Source organism: Dipteris shenzhenensis, chromosome 1 (assembly GCF_047967505.1).
Source record: "Dipteris shenzhenensis isolate YYH24624 ecotype China chromosome 1, Dip_SZ_1.0, whole genome shotgun sequence".
Taxonomy (NCBI): Eukaryota; Viridiplantae; Streptophyta; class Polypodiopsida; order Gleicheniales; family Dipteridaceae; genus Dipteris; species Dipteris shenzhenensis.
This window is the reverse complement of record NC_141596.1, coordinates 13,552,811-13,570,099: the sequence shown is the minus strand read 5'-3', so window position 1 is coordinate 13,570,099 and position 17,289 is coordinate 13,552,811. Positions and strand designations below refer to the sequence as shown.

The 17,289-nt window shown below is 42.2% G+C and overlaps 1 pseudogene; it reads left to right on the top strand.

Annotated features, from left to right (window-relative positions):
- The first annotated feature begins 5,418 nt into the window (after positions 1-5,418).
- Positions 5,419-7,954, top strand: LOC147905416 (pentatricopeptide repeat-containing protein At1g06140, mitochondrial-like; annotated as a pseudogene).
- The last annotated feature ends 9,335 nt before the right edge of the window (positions 7,955-17,289 follow it).

Below are 17,289 nucleotides of genomic sequence, written 5' to 3'. Positions count from 1 at the left end.
GGGTTTGAGGAGAAGTAGTTCTTCCTGGTGGTGGCTCTTTGACTGGTGGTGGCTGTCTAGCTTCATGACTCTGCCTAGTGGTGCTTGGTTCATGATTCGACCTCCCATTGGCCCTCTAGCATTCAGGTGGCTGTGTGTATTGTTAGGATTGGTGGGTCTCTAGCGTCATCTAGACGGCTCTTCATTCGACTACCAAGGTTTGATGTGGTTGGATGAAGGTTTCCCCTTCGGCCGTTAGTGACAACTCTTATAGTGGAGGGTTTGAAGGGAAGGTTGTTCTTCATCTCAGTTCTAGGTCGTTGTCTATGTTTGACTTTGCATGAAGCCTTCTGCTTCAGATGTGGTAGTTACTCTTGCAATGGGCGGTTTGAAAGGAAGGTTGTGGCTTTGTATTTTGTGTGTGACTGCACGTTTTGCAGTGTTGTTGGCTTCAAGATTCGGATTAGTGAAGTGTGTCTACCTCAAGTCTATGTTTCGGCGAGTGTTTGGTTCTGCTGGTCTACATTCTATCTGGAGGGTTTGAACTTCGGTTCTATTGGTGCAAGGAAGCATCTTTGAAGATTTGCTTCTGGTGGTGCAATGAATCTTGTCTTCGCTTTGCATGAGGGAGTTGTGCGAGAGTTGGGGGTTTGACATCAGGTTCTGGTGGTGCAAGTGAGATCCATTGGATTATTAAATTGCATGTGCTTCTTTTCATATAGCGGGGTTAAATCTTTGATTCTAGTTTGTGCTTTGCATTCATGAGGATTAGTCCATCGATAGTCTTCTGATACGTGATTGTCGATAGTCTTTTGATGCAATTCTTGGAATTAACAATTGAAGTTACTATTGTCTTTATCGAGATAATCTAAATGTTCATTGGTCGTTTTCTGTACTCTGCATGTCCTTGGGGTTTTTTGAGCTCAGTATAATCTAAAAATTGTATGTCTTATCTTCATCCTTGGGTTTGATCAATTTTTTAAAGATTGGAGTATAGCCATTTAATTGGATGGTCGCAGCAGCAGCAATATGGCCTTTGTTAGAATAGGATTTCTAGCTAGGTTTCTTTTTTCTTTCTGAAGTATGTTTATCTGTGCAGGTAGGATTTGTGGTGTTGTAGATTTGCAAGGGGGAATCTCCAACTTTATGAGCACTTCCAAGTATGGGAATCTTAAAAGAGAGAACTTAGAAGAGATCATAACATTCTATCAATTCAGATTGTTGTATGATCATGTGGCTTTCAATTTCTTGTTGTTCTATGCAATAAGGCACTTTGTAGACAGAGATAAATAAGTGGGGTTTGCCCTTTGTGGGAGATATAGTAGCTATGTTTTTACTGTATGAGATGGATACGAAAGCATGGTCTATGAGATAGGTAGTGCTTGACCTTTATAATGTGGCTTTGTTTTTTATTCTTAATATGTGCAATGAATGGGCTAAGATGGTGCATCGTGGAAGGCTTCATGATTTGAATGGCTCATCTTCCTCCTTTGAACTGAAGCGTGTGGGAATTAAAAAAATTATGTCATTCTATCTATTTGGAATCTTCAATGTTGCCTTGGATTTCAAAGTTGGCATTGCTACATTCACTGGATTGTTAGTTGTAATGTTTCCTTGCTCAGTTGTCTTGAATCTTGTAGGAAAAAAAAAGGCTATAGGATTCTCTGCACCCAGATTCTTATGTGGTACTCACTGTGTGGTCCTCTGCATTCTGATTAGCTATTGTTGGGTTTGAGAGTGTCTGTGGTAGGGGTGTTCTAGAGTGAAGGTCATTTCATTGGATAGTGGCTTTCAATTGTATTTTTTATATGTGTAAACATTCAACTGAGAAGCTGCAGCTAGGCTTTGTAGTGTAGCTTTGTGTTTGATTCCTTGCATGTGCAATGAATGGGATGAGAGGGTGCATCATGGCCTTCATGATTTCAATGGCTTGACCTCATCCACCATAAAGCTAAAATTTGCGGAGATAAAAGAAGTGTCATTCTGTGTATTTGCAATCTTGCATGATGTCTTTGGATTTCAACCTGACATTGTTGCATTCAACAGAGTTGGATTGCTTGTTGTGCTTTTGGCTTGCTCAGTTGTCTTAAAGCTTGTGGGGAACGATTCCCGTATGGTCCTTTGCATTCCGATTTATCATTGCTTGGTTCGATATGAGTCTATGTAAATAGAGATTAGTATGGGGATTGGTTCTTGTGGGGGAAGTGTGTACTAGAGGGCAAGAACAACCTTCAGTTGTATTCTTAATATATGCAATCTAGATTGATAAGCTATAGCATGCTAGTCTTCAAAATTTGTCCTTCTACTTGCACTTGGAATGGTTTTGCTTTGTATTGTCATATAGAGATGTATAGCAATTCGCATTGGGTGTGGGAAGATTCTCATAATGCAGATTGGTCAATGAATTGGAATTTGAAGACTTGTGATACTTCCGTCTTCCTTTGCCTACATATGTAGAGACAAGGGAATGGATGGAGAAAAGGTTCAGATGTTTTATGGGATCCAACCTATGGACATCACCTACAGTATCGAATAAATTCAGTGTAACTGAATGGACCCAGTTGACCATGCCAATCTTTGAATGAAAAACTTGAATTGCTTATGTTGAGCTATTTTGATGTTTGTATGAGGTTTGTATTGAGAATTCAAAATCCTTATGAGCTTTGAAATGAAAAGATGAATTTTCATTCAAATTGCTTACAATGCCTCCACTTCTTCCATAGACTTTGAGAAGGTTATTTGTAATATGCCAATTGGTGTGATGGCGTTGCTTGGATGGGTGCATTTGCTCCCTCTAAGGCTAGCTACTCAACAAGGAGGCATTTTTCCTAGTGCGTCTCTCCCTTTGCATTCATTGCAAATGTGTCTTCCATTGCCGCTTGGAAATTGTATCATCTGAAATTTACATGGCCTTCAACCTCGTCTTTATACCTCAATTGAGTATATCAACTTTCCTATCTCACAGCCTTTATCTAGTATATGAAGTATGTCAATGTGTTTGTTCATCATGTGAATTGGATATATAGAAGAAAAGGCATCGGAGAAAGTCAATGTCCTGGTTGTGACAATATAAAGGTTTGATTAGAGACCCAGAGTAAGAGGAAACCCCAAAGAGGGAGTGATGCTTGCGCTCGAAGTACTAGCAAGAATTAGGTACTGGAGTTTTGAAGGAAATTTAAAGGATCCAAGAAGCAGACAAACCCAAGAAAGTACGAAGGATGGGGATTGGATGTTTCCTGAAGTTGTACTCTACAACATGCAGAGCTAATGGTAATTCTGAATAGTTGCCCTGAGGAGGAGAGCCTATCGGCAAAATTATTTGCAGCATTCAAGGTACAAGTACAGATGACGGTAGACCAATTGTTTTAGATGGTATCAAAAGAAAAAATGAGGCTTGTAGGCGAGTTGTTAGAGCTAATACAACAGTTTGAACATAGGATGAATGTGGTGCAAGTGCAACAGTGTTCTGAGGAACCAGAGACATGTGAGCACAACACAAGATGTAGACTATAGGGTGCCAATTTCGAGAGTGAGATACTAGAACAAGAATGTTAAGGTATAAACAACCCTTTATTTACGGATCCTTGCGGGGATACCTCGAGGTGCGAGTAGTTGTAACCAACTTCCAGCATAGATATGCCGTTTGGGAACCACAATATACTCTTGTTCCATAGGTCTACAGATAACTCATTGCTGGAATACAATCAATCAGACATTTGGATACAATCTCTCTTTCCACATATGTGTTTTCCTTGTTTCTTTGGGTATTCATGCCTATATCTATAGTACTGTTGAATATGCTCTTTGCTACATCCTCATAGTATACTACCCAATAGTGTTTTCTAGATGTATTCCATGTAGAGGCACTACACTTTGGTGACCACAACTCATTGCAATTCTTCATGTGAGGTATTTCTCAGGAATCATGTCAAATCATCAGTGCTCCCATTGCTATAGCACATGACATGTGATCCCGAGCAACACATAACCCATTCCTTTTGAGACCCTATCCAAACTTCAGCACTTGCGGTGTCAGAGCTATCGTGCACAGTTGGAGCTTATCTGGTGCAAAAAAATCCTCTCCATTTTGGATGGGGAAGTTCCTTTGATGAACAAACTCAATTGAAACTCAAACATCTCATTCGTGCTATCCATGATGAGATACGTGCTCTAAACGGAATCACATAGGAAAATCTCAGAGAGGTCAATGCACGCACATTCAAAAGGACCACCAGACCTAGTGGTTCCAATAATGCTTCTCGGCTAGAGAACCCAAATTTGCAACAATCTAAAGGAGGAATTGCAAAGAGCACACCCTCAGGGTCTCTAGAAGGCGAGCGAGTTCATGCCCACCGCTCCGATAGCAAAAGCATGGTCGTAGAGTGCGGAGTGCACTAGACTCACTAACGAGCCCTACAATAGCAGTTCACACTAGCGAGTCCAAGGCATGCTCCAATGGCAACACAAGTGCAAGTGAAGTACACAAAATTTGTCGAAAAATCAAAGGAAGATCTGGACGCTCACATTCAACAATTCAACAAAGTCTACACACTGAACAGTGTGGTCAATGCAGCCCACAAGGAGGCACTGCTTGAGTCTACTCTCAAAGGTAAGGTAGCAAGGTGGCTAGCAGAGTATTTGGTGGACCAATTCGTAACATCAAGGCAGCATTCTTGAGGCGGTTTCACAATGAAAAGACAATTCTGCAAACTCTAGAGAGTGCCTTAATCAGGATGATCAGGATGTCAAGGATTATGCGGCCTAGTTCTACCAACTCTTGCAACGAGTATTAACTACCTAGAGACCAGCAAATGAGGTCCTCAATGACTACTACAAGGTGGGTCAAGACCAATTGCATGCATATGAAAGAGGAAATAGAATTGGTGGATGTGGTGGCTCACATCACCCAACAGTTGTCACCAACGTGTGATTTGTGTAGAAGTTGGAAGAGTTGGCCATGGAGTGCACAGACTTCATGGGTTGGATGCAAATCTCTTTGTTAGTGCTTGGGACCATTGGACCAACAAGGGAAATCATCCCTTTACACCATCTTTTCGAGGATGGCCAGTGAGTATTATCAACCTTAGTGTGGTTACGAACCACCAAGCATGAGAAAATGCATGGGTCACACACTAAACAAGCAAGCTAAGAATAAAGGGGTCTACATTTATTAGCAATGGCTCATTAGAGACAGTGGAATTGGAAGGCATTTGGACGTGTTTGGACCAAGTATTGTAAAATCTATGTATTATTTTGATTTTTTGGAATACCAAACTGGAGTTTCTTTTTGGCTTTACTTGAGTTTAACTTGGGTGGTGTCTTCATTATTTTGGGCAATTGCATGCAAGATTTTTTAATGAACTTTGCATTGCATGATGATTTTGGATCGCTATTTCCATCAGCTCGCCGCTCGCCAGATTCAGAGGGCTGTGTGCCAATGCTGACAACTACTGTACGACAATCTTGTACTACCGAGCACTTATGGAAGGAGTACCTCCCAGTGGTTTGACAATCGAAACAGCAAACACGATGAGCCCAACTCAACTTTTTTAGCTGTAGATTAATTCTGACGAGTCTGCAGCCCAAGAGCCCAGATTTCAAGCAGAAACTCACCAAGGATTGGCTCTGGATAGACGCCTGGTACAATTCAAGTTGCGTTAAAGGCACGCTCGAGAAAATGGAGACTGCAAACAAGGCCATGCACAACCCCATAGCACAATTGCCAGAGCTTAGCTTAGAGGAGGCACTCGCTTCTTTGGAACGCATGCCCCAGCGGCCTTCCGTTGAAAACTTGACATGCATCTTGCGCAAGTGCAGAAAACACAAAAATTCAGTGTATGCCCTGCGCTTGCATGCCTACCTGCGCAAAAGTGGGCTGGAAGCTCATAAGTCACTCGGGAACTACCTCGTCCCTATGTTGGTGGAAGTTGGAAGCATGTGTGATGCCCAGCAGGTTTTTGATAGGTTGGTTGATCGGAATGAGTATTCCTGGACTTCACTCATCACTGGTTATATTGAATGTGGGGAGTTAGAGCATGCCTTCGTGCTGCACCAGAAAATGCAGGAGGACTGTGTACATCCTAGTGGCTTTACGTTCGTGGCCTTACTAAAGGCTTGTGCCAGGCTGAGAGATACAGAAAGAGGCCGAGAAATACATGCTGAAATTGTGAGAATGGGGTCATTGGAAAGAAATCCTTTTGTTGGAAGCACCTTGGTTGACATGTATGCCAAGTGTGGTTTGCTTGCAAAAGCACAGGAAGTGTTCGACAAACTTCCAGTTCGAAATGGAGTCTCCTGGAATGCACTCATCGCAGGGTATGCCGAACATGACCTTGGTCTGAACGCACTGAACTGTATCGATCAGATGCAATTGGAGGGCGTCTCTCCTGATGCGGTCACATTTGTTTGCAGCTTGAAAGCTTGTGGCAGCATAGGGGCTATAGACAAGGGCCGAGACATACATGCTGAGATTGCGAGAAAGGGGTTGTCAGAAATAAATGCTTTTGTTGGTAACACCTTGGTTGATATGTATGCCAAGTGTGGCTTGCTGGCTAAAGCACAGGAAGTGTTCAACAAACTTCCAGTTCGAGATGCAGTCTCGTGGAATGCACTTATCGCAGGGTATGCTGAACATGACCTTGGTCAGGACGCACTGAACTGTTTCGAACAGATGCAATTGGAGGGCGTCTCTCCAAGTGCGGTCACATTTATTTGCAGCTTGAAAGCTTGTGGCATTATAGGAGCCATAGACAAGGGCCGAGAAATACATGCTGAGATTTCAGGAAAGGGCTTGTTGGAAAGAGATCTGTCTGTTGGTAACGTCTTGGTTGATATGTATGCCAAGTGTGGCTTGCTTCCAAAAGCACAGGAAGTGTTCGACAAGCTTCCAGTTCGAAATGCAGTCTCGTGGACTGCACTTATTGCAGGGTAGGCCCAGCTAGGAGAGAGTGAAAAGGTTTTTCTTATGCTTGACAGAATGAGAGCAGAAGACATAAAACCAGATGGGGTCACATTCCTGAGCATTCTTTCTGTATGCAGTCACACAGGTCTAGTGGAGAAGGGCCAGACATACTTTGAGGCCATGAGCAGAGACTATGGCATCACTCCAACTATTGAGCACCACAATTGCATGGTTGATCTCCTTGGCCGTGCAGGCCAATTAGACAAGGCAGTAGGGGTGATAAAGAAGATGCCATTCAATCCTAATCTCATGCTGTTGCATACTGTGTTGGGTGCTTGTTGGAAGTGGGGAAATGTGGAGCTTGGAAGGTGGGCCTTTGAACATGCAGTGGAACTGGATAAACAGGATGCTGCAGCTTATGTCTTGATGTCTAACATCTATGCAGATGCTCACATGCAGGAGGAAGCTAAGCATGTTGAGTTAATGAGATTAAGAGAACAAGCATGGAGAAAGCCAGGACAGAGTTGGACTGACGTTGACAGAATTGTGCATTCATTTTTGGTCGGGGATACAGGACATTTCCAACACAATTATATATATGCAAAGCCAGAAGATCTTTCTTTCAAAATAATGGAAGAAGGATATGTACCAGATGTACATTGGCTGTCCCAGGACAATCTAAAAGAATTTGAGCTATGTCGGCACAGTGGGAAGTTGGCTATGGCTTGTCCCACACCCATACTGTTGTAAAATATCTTTGGGTTTGCAGAAACTTCATTCGGCTACAGCACTTATATCCAACATGGAGCAGCGAACTATTCTTGTCAGAGATGTTAAGCGCTTTCATGTTTTCAAGAACGGAAAGTGTTCTTGTTGAAACTAAAGCTAAGTGTAACAATGGTAGCGTTTATTGCTCTTACTTGAAATGTTGATGCTAGCATGACATAAACATAGGTGAGGCGGACTCAGACCAGGAGAATGAAAGGATGAAAGTGAGTTCGTATCACGTGTGTTCTAGTGAGTTTGCTTTACAAGATTTTGAATCGGTTGTTTAAATCAAGCAGTTTCTAGTAATCCAGTTTTCCTTGCTCCATATCAGCAGACCTCAAAGGACGGTTGAGTTTCTGCAAAATACAGTTTGTGACTTTTTCACGATTTTGTTAAGTGTCATGTTTGCATTTTGTCTTATTACAGATTTGTCCCGACTATATTGAATTCCCTTGTTATTTTCATAACTATCCTTCTGGGGTTTTGAAGAGTATCAAGTTGGTATTACCATAATGATTATGAAGTGCACCATGTGTAATATAACGAATCATTGCAATTTGCTTACTACAGATTCGTCCTCATGATGTTCAATCCCCTGTTATTTTAAGCATAATACTTTTGGGTTTTTGCAGATTATCAAATTTGTATTACCACATGATCATAAAGTGCACCGTGTTACTCCTTCCTAAGAATAAAGTGGGTTAGACATCTCAAATATTTCAAGTGGTCTGGGAACCTGGCCTCCAGCTAGATTCGTCAAGCCTTGATGGTGCTATCTTGTTAAGGAGCAATATTAAGGGGTTGTAGCCTTCAGGTTTTCCCAGGTAGATGTAGGTTCCAGAGATGTCCTCAGTCACCAGCCAGGCCGAGTTCATAGCTAAGGGCTTCTCTCTATTCAAAGGCATCTGCGAAGCCTAGCAGGATCAGAAGGTCATGTTCGTGTGGAAATGCTTTTTGCCAAGCTGGTCTGGACTCTCTCTTCATCCCCTTGTTCTTCTTGAAGCCTGCTTTAAAAGCACCTTATATCAAAAGGCTGTAGGAACCTCGGCCTATGGTATTATTGGAAAAGGAAATGGTTGGTTATTGGTGGCAGAGCTGAGGGGAAATTTCAGGCTCAGGCGGCTCTAATTTAAGAACTTATATTTGGAACAGAGAGGAAGAGTTCAAGGTCACTACGGCTGTGTGGTTCACTATGAACCAAAATGGCCAAGCTCTTTATGTGAGATCAAACTTGGAGATTGGGACCACTCTACATCGAAAATTCAACTGATCAAAGCCCCCCCAAGAAATGGGAGAAAAGGGCCATAAAAATATGGGAGGGGGATTCGATAAAATAAACAAGACCACATGGTTAATCTACACAGGGCCTCGAGAAAAGGAAAGATAACTTAAGCTTGGAAACGGCTTGTGTCCATGCTGTCAGATCCCTGAAGACATCAATTATGTCTTCATAAATTGTGAAGAAGCTAAGAGCCTTTGAAACATAACCTGGAAGTTCATTAGTCATAGGAGGAGAAAGATCTAGGATTGGAAAGAGATTCTCTAGAGAGAGATGGGTAATCCTATTGAAAGATTCTATAGAGGTGAAGTTACATGGACTTTAGGGAAAGGAATGTGCAGCAAAAAAATATCCAACAAAGAGCCCTCTGCTCTTTGTTAGTCCCAGATAGTTATTCCTAGACGCATTTCTAGATAGTTATTCCCAGCTCCTCTTCTCTCTTGACAAGGTCAGCTTAGATTGAGTGAATGAGTACACTCGTGAGCTGCAAATTCTTAACATTTCAAGACCTCCTTAGAGCTAACGCCTTTTGAATTATGCAGAGGATAACTTATTAATAAGGGATGGGCAGAGATGTTGCTAAGCTTGGAAGGGTTGTAAGCAAACCAGGGGTTCCTAAATGCTAGACTTTGTAGTTATCACATTTATCCTGGGTACCCTTGGACTATATATTTGTGCTTTGATGATTTCTGAGGCTAGCAGTCGTGGTGTATTAACAAATAAGCAGATCTCAGAAAGGGTTAGACGAGGTCAATCAAAGGCTACTCATGCTTCTGCAATTCTGATGGATTAGGGGAGGCTTCTTTGGTCTGTACGTCAATCTATCTTTTCTATAGGCATCGCTTCTAATTGGTCCTTGAATCCTGTGAAGCTGACAATCTGTGCATCCTGTTGTTGTATTTTATTTTTCTACCTAAAGATTATAATGATGGCCCAACGAAATTCTGATGCTATTTGCAGATATCAGAGACCCGAAACAGGATTAGCATTATCAAGCTGGACACTGATCGAATGCCATATGAAGACAGGAACTATGAAATGCTTTGTCGATATAAAGATCAAGATGCTAGCAAGGAAATGAGAGAAAGGTTTGCAGACGTCTAAAGGCTAAAATGATCTCCTTGAGAAACTAAGGATGGCTCCTTGGAGAGAGATTGACAACTATGTTGAAGCTTGGAGTCTGGAGTAGAGTAGATGCATCTAAACTGGACAAAATCTTCTATGAGCTAGTTCATTTCAGTTTTGAAGTCTGTTACTAGGGCCATTATATTTTGCATCTTCTTTTTCTTAAGGTGTTAAATTACTGAGGCATTTATCTTTGATAATACTTTTTGTGACATGATAATATGATGGAAAGTTCAAGAGTTAAAATGATATTGTTATTTATGTTGCACCACCACAACTTCAAGACATGGATTGTAGCAATGTGAACTCAAGGACATTGTAATGGTACAAGGACAAGATTGCAAAGGATGTAGGCATGGCCATGAAGTTTACATTTGGATCCAAATGGGCAAGGTTATCTTGGTTTATGCCTCTGCACATTTTTGCTACTTTGTTTCAGAATATACATATGCATAGAACAAAAACTATGTGGTCTTGCAAGCATGTAGATGAAAATGCTCTTGAAGATTTACTTGGGGATGAATTAGGAAACCAGGTTAGGCGAACAAAAGGGTGATGTGTTTCAATGTCACGCATGTAAAGGCAATGTGGTTATTAGATATCATTTATCATGCCAAATGTTGTATTTAGCTTTTCAGTACAAGCGCTGGAAGAAAACAAATGGTCGATGGCTTCTCCTAGACTCTAATGATGAAGACAATACGGGGTTAGTATGTCTATTGATGTTGAAGAGGGAGATGTCAAGAAAGAGAATGACACATCGCAATGGACTTTAAGGGATGTGCGATAATACCTATTGGCCATGGAGGACAGCATGTCGGAGTCCTTTAACTTTATCTTAAATGGTGGTAAGATCAGCCGTCGTGTGGAAAAGTGCATGCATAGTGCCAATTTCATTCCTCTTGCAACTTTGAAGATTGTTAACAATGTATTTGGCTAGTGCAGCATTTAATTTTTTACCAAATCTTAGTTCTTGTTTCAAAAGATGATGGACAATTAAATTAACATGTTATTTCTTTTGATGTTTTCTCCTTTGAGTTCAAGGTAAATGTTTTTCAAAATATTTGGGGATTTTATGATTAGTTTTAATTTTTAGGATTTTGATATACATAAAGGGGTAAGAGCCATTTTTACCTTACATTCTCAATTCCACCTTTAGAGAGCCATAGAAACTCCCACCCTCAAAAGTTACTCACTCCATCAATCGCTATTTGCCATGGATTCAGCTAGAGCTGTGCTCCATGATTGCAGGTCGCAAGGAATAGCTATTTTTTGTGTTTGATAGGACTTTAGATGTCCTAGGCACATATATGCGAGCCAAGGATGACTTCTCAAATCTCATCCACTACATGCAAGAGAATTTCATAAATTTTACATATACAGTTGACAACTCTTCAAAGAGATGGGTTCCGATAGATTACACCAAGTATTTGTTCCAAACCCAAGTTTGTGAAGCGCTTCGTCCACTTTTGTGATAATCTTACAGAGGAAGGGTTTAAGACGGTAGAAGTAAAAGACATCTTAGAACCAGGGCTTAGAACCAGGGATCACGAAAAATACAGGCACTAAATTCCTTTCATGGGAGATGACATTTATATTTCTTCTCTAAGAAGGAAATTTAGAGGAAGAAGTCTCATCGTCCAGCATCCCCTCTAGTAGAATTGCTGATATCCTCGTCGCTAGACTAAACTCTGACATGTACACAAAAGAGAGTATCGACCATGCAAGAGAGGAGATGGAAGCAGCTCAAGCATTGAGCCTACTTCAAGAGCCCCCAGTAAGAGTAGAGCTTGAATCTGCATTGGAGACCGCTGACCCAGAAGCTGATTGATGGTCCTTGTCCCCCCTCATCATTGATGGAAAAGAGTACGTATTCCTCCATGACATAGAGGTTCTTTTTGGACTACGAGAGGCTGAGGCACTTGGAATGCTATCCGGGCTCGATTTTGACACATGTCAAAGATCCTGAGGTTTTAGGTTTCGAAGATCAGACAATGGAAGAGTTTCTCTTGACGACACTGGTTTCAATGAAGGATGTAAGCATGTCCATATATGATGCACATCCCTCTCATGCAGAAGCTTCCACCCCCAAGAAAGGTTAGGAGAAAGCTTCCACCTCCCAAATGGAACATCACACAGCACCTGGTTCCATCAACATTGCAAATGTGGAAGGGATAGAAGTCGACGACGCTGTAGTAGTAAGTTCGAACAATATTTTATATTTTGATGTTCTTTTGGTATAATTTGTTTTGTCGGTCTTCTAATGTTTGTTGAATTGTTGCAGGAGGCGTTTGAGGTTGATGAATTCTCATCTCGATGGGGTAATGTTCGCAGCACATTTGGGCGAGATCATTCTTTGGCCCACTACCTCGGCGAAGTCGCAGAGTACCTCATGGTCTTCCACAATAAGTTTTCTCCTTGAGGGTCTACAGAGCTGTTGAAATGCAAGGCATTGTTGCGCGCTATTGGATATTCCAACATTACTCGAAATGCCGACAAAGTGATTTTGGTACACCGCCTAGCTGCTGCTATCAATGTACTTTTGGATCAAACAGGGCATTGACAGCTTCCAACATTACTCGGAATGACGACAAAGTGATTTTGGTACACCGCCTAGCTGCTATCAGTGCTTTTGAATCAAACATTCACGTCAGGGCATTGACAGCAACAACGGCTATGTCTTTAGCAGTAGGAGAGAAGGATGCTAGTGCTATTGCAGCTAGGTTTATATCTAGGAGTCCACTAGGGGATTCAAAGACCCCTATTCTCAATGTACTCAAACTAAATAAGAAAGATAGCCTGTGAGGCCTCTTGTAAATATAAACATATATTTCAATGGATACATGACTTTAATGACTACATGTCTTTCTTATTTATTTTGAGTCATCGTTGCTCATCATGAATTCATAATATTTATTCCATTGTATTTTTTTAAAGTCATTTATGATATACTTTCTCCATCCTTTTAATTGTGTTAATTTAATGCATTTCTAGCCAATTTAGTATGATTTTTGCCAATTCTAGGTATCCAAAGTTCATTTCTATCAAATCTTGGAGGAATTTCCCCATGGCACAGAAGGCAAAAGTGTCTACGATGTCACAAGGAGCCCAGAATGCCCTAAACTTGCCATGGTGCAAATTTGGGCATTTTGGACTTGATGCCCAAATTCGCGCCATGGCGGGTTTAGGACATTCTGGGCTCCTCGCGACGTCGGTCACTTTTGCCTTCTGCGCCATGGTGAGATTCCTCTAGGATTTGGTAGAATTCAAAAATTACTTTAAAATGAGTAGTACCGTCAGTCATAAACATGGAGAATTCACAACAATGCAATAGTGTACAACATGTAGATATATTTTATTAAAAAAGATCCGCCCTTGGGCCTCAGATACAAGATTGTGCCTTCAAGGGCAGGGGGTAGTCTAAGTCCAAAGGGTGGGCTCCAAGAAATTCTAGGGCTTCAAGCTTGGGTCCCTCCGTAGCCGCTTTGCCAAAGCCATGTCCTTGTCCATGACCATGATGCACTTTGTGTGGATGGCACACAAGTTGGCGTCCCCGAACAAAGAGGTGGTGACTTGCTCCGCAGCCTCCTAGAGCGTCCCCATAGCTCCTGTATTGAATCATAGATCGTACTTGTACCCCTGTGCTGTCTCCCGTACCACACGTTAGAAGGGAACATGCAGGATCAGGTTGTCGACGGTCTTCTCTGCATCTGTCTGATCTCCCTTAGGGCCCGTGCTCTTGGCTTTGCTCTGTATGGCTTCCTGACTCTTGGTAGAGGTTGTACATGTACCCGAACATGGTTCCACGGCCTCTTGTTTGCCTTGAACTTCTTGCGCTACTCTTCTTTGCACCGATCCTCCCCTGAATCCCCCTCTCACGGATGTCTTGAGATTTCACCTTTTTTGGGATGGGGCTTCATCGGCGTCTGCTTTACCCTATTTACGGGTGCAGGTACCATATCCACAACGGGCGCTATCATTGGGAGAGGGAAGATCTTGCAGTCTGTTGACCCCTATCCATAAGCCTCTTGATATCAGGGAGTTCTCAAACACGTTTTTCTCAATCAGGGGAAGGCTCATGCTCTTGGGACTTGGGAGTGGGCTCATGGGACTGGGGAGTGGGCTCACGAGACTTGGGAGAGGGCTCATGGGACTTGGGGGAGGGCTCATGTGACTACGGAGGAGAAGGATCACGAGACTGCGGAGGAGAAGGCTCATGAGAATTGGGGGAGGGCTCACGAGAGTCGGGGGAGGGCTCATGAGAGTTCGGGGAGGGCTCACAAGAGTTTGATGAGGTGCCACCAAACCTGGATAGGTTTGTGTGTGTAGATGCCATGGAGGTGGTGGAGCTAGAGGAGGAAAGGTGGAGGCGGCGTCCTGTGGGTCTAGCAGTGTTCTTCACTCGTGCCATTGAATAATGAGAGGTAGGGTTTTTAAAAATGTTTTATATAGTCCCATCATCTTTTGACACCCCTTTTAATTACGTTTAGGATTTCATCATGCCCCCCGCTTTAACCCCTCCAACCCCCCCACTCTCGTCGCCCTCCCACGGTTGCCCTCCCCCCTACTTCCCCCACCCACACCCGTCGCCCTTCCCCATATCCCCCATCCCACCATCACACCCCTCCCCCCACCCTTGCTACCACTCCGCCCCCTCCCCCTTGCCCCGCCCTGTGCCCCTTCCTTCTCTTCCCCCTCCTTCACCCTTTCCCCACCTTCCCCAACCTCCTTACCTCGCACAGACCTTGGACTCTAAGAACGAGTACACAAATTGTGGTCAAAATAAGCAAGATATTCATTTCATAACTGTATACAATTACACCATAGCTTCTATTGCTGGTTGGACCCATCTCGTCCCTTCTATCACTCTAGCTTGCAACCAACATATATGACTCCTCGTCTCCCTATGGATGCTTTCCAAGCACTATGCCTTCTATTCTTTGATACAATTTGAACTGCTTTTGCAAATTCTGATGCCTTTGCCTTTTCAAACTTCAAAGTCCTACCTAGTAGACATCTTAAAAACCAGTCAAACATCTCATGCAATGCATTGCTACGAGTGACACCACCACCATGCCCTTGAGTTCTTGAAACAGGTTGCCTTGGCTCTATGGTGCGACTTCTCCATGCCTTGTGTATTCCAAATGGACAAAGGGCCCCAATTTTGTACAAACCATGGTCTGTGTGCATAGAGAACATGATGAGCATCATTTCAGCAAACAAAAACTTTTTATAAAGCAAGTGCTAAATATTACGATGGTGATAAGATTACCATGTAATGCGTAATGTGTGACTCCCCCCGTGCTTTCACCACCATTAATTTCATAAATCTTTCACAGCCATCCTGAACCTTTCATAATACATCTCATCGATTTGAACCTGGCAAAGCAATTTTATCAATGCATCTACCTTGTCCATAATTTAGCTCTCAAAGTTGCTACTTGAGGATGAGAAGCCTTATTGGTCATGCATTCACACAATGCTTTCCAGTATTCCCAACCCAAACTGCTTTGAAACAATGTATGTTTGTCTTTGTTGATATTGTGGTTAGATAGGAATCTCCTTGCCTTCCCTCCACCCATAGACACTTTAGCAAGAAGATTATGTGTTGCCCCAGACATTTTCTTATCCTCAAGTTTGACATGTCCTCCATGGAATTCTATCTCTGACATCAACTTCTCAACTTCTGCAATGCATCGTGTGGATACTTCTTGCGGAATTAAATTCTAAGCATAAACAAGATGCAAATACAACAACTTATCAAGTATGCGCAGTTCTATGCATAAAGTACATATGTGTACTCTCTCTAGTGGGATGGGCAAGATGGGATCCCACTATCTAGAACCCACTTCAATGTCTCATGGCACGCTTTCGGAGTCTCAAATGCTGCAAGCCACCATATCTCTTTCTCTAATTGCACTGAGAAATCTTACTCTACTTCCTCGTTTCCTTGAACAAAGGCTAAGGATTTATTCATATGCAGATGCTCACTCTCTCTAACTTTTGTTCTTTCACCAATTGAGCTTCATCCATTTTGATGACAAATATGAGCTTTCCATTGCATTCTATACAATAAAAGAGAGAAATCATTAGGATAAACATGATATAGGAAATGAACTAAGTAAAGTGCAATGCTATTATGGATTTCCTCTTACCATCTTCTCTCATGCCATAGAATTTGACCATTGCTTGTTGCAATTTCTCAACATCTATGTAGACATTGTTGAAAAAATTCATCTCAAAGGTTTGCAAGCCAGATTTCTTTTTACTCTTCCAAGTCATTGTGCCCCTTACGCAATGGTACTGTCCAAGTATTTCTCTTGCATGTTGGTTTGTGCACGTCTCACAGACCAAGGTGTGGGTAGGGGCACTACCCGGGCACTATAGACTTCTTGTACTTTCCCAAAATACCAGACTTGAAAATTTTGAAAACAGATGTGTAAGCTTCACGACTTACACTCGCAATATCACAAGCTGGAAGCATCTCCTTTGCGTCCACAATATCCTTGAAGTCCTTCATCACCTTTTTAGCAAATTGCACACATAGGCGCTTGTATCTTGGGGCCCCTAGTATCCCAATGACATCGCTTGACTTTAATAAACTAGCTAGAGCATATGAACAATCAATATCATCCCCGTCCGTTCTTCCCATCACATCTTCCATGAAGTTCCTAAAGAAGAACACAAGAAAAACTTAGTCACAAATAGTGTAGCACAAAAGAGTGTAATTTCATTGGAACATTTAATAACCAACCTTGTAGCCCGGACCCTCCTCTTTCTAGCACCACCAGTGGGTGCCAATGCATCCATGTTATGTAAGTACCCTATTTTCCTATCCTTCAATCCCAAAGGTGCCTCTTTTATCTTTTGCACTCGTTATTTTGCCTTCTTTGGTTCCTTCTCTATGGCTCCTTGAACTTGATTGTATATAGATCTTTCCAAGCCTTTTTTGGTTTCAGTTAGCTTACAGAGTCACTTTTGTAATTTCTGTCACTCTAGGTCCAATGCTTTGGCTTTATCATGAATATCCTCGTTCTTCCTTTGAAGATCCTGCATAGAGTTATGCATTGCAATAATGGTGCTATTTTTGAAATGTGCTAGCTACTTTGCTTTGGCTCTGCACATCTCGCTTTGCTTGCATAGCCATTGATTGAGCATTGTTTAATCGATTGCAATAACCAAGCAACCCCACATTTCACTTGCTTGCATAGCCAATGAGTGAGCATTGTTTAACCGA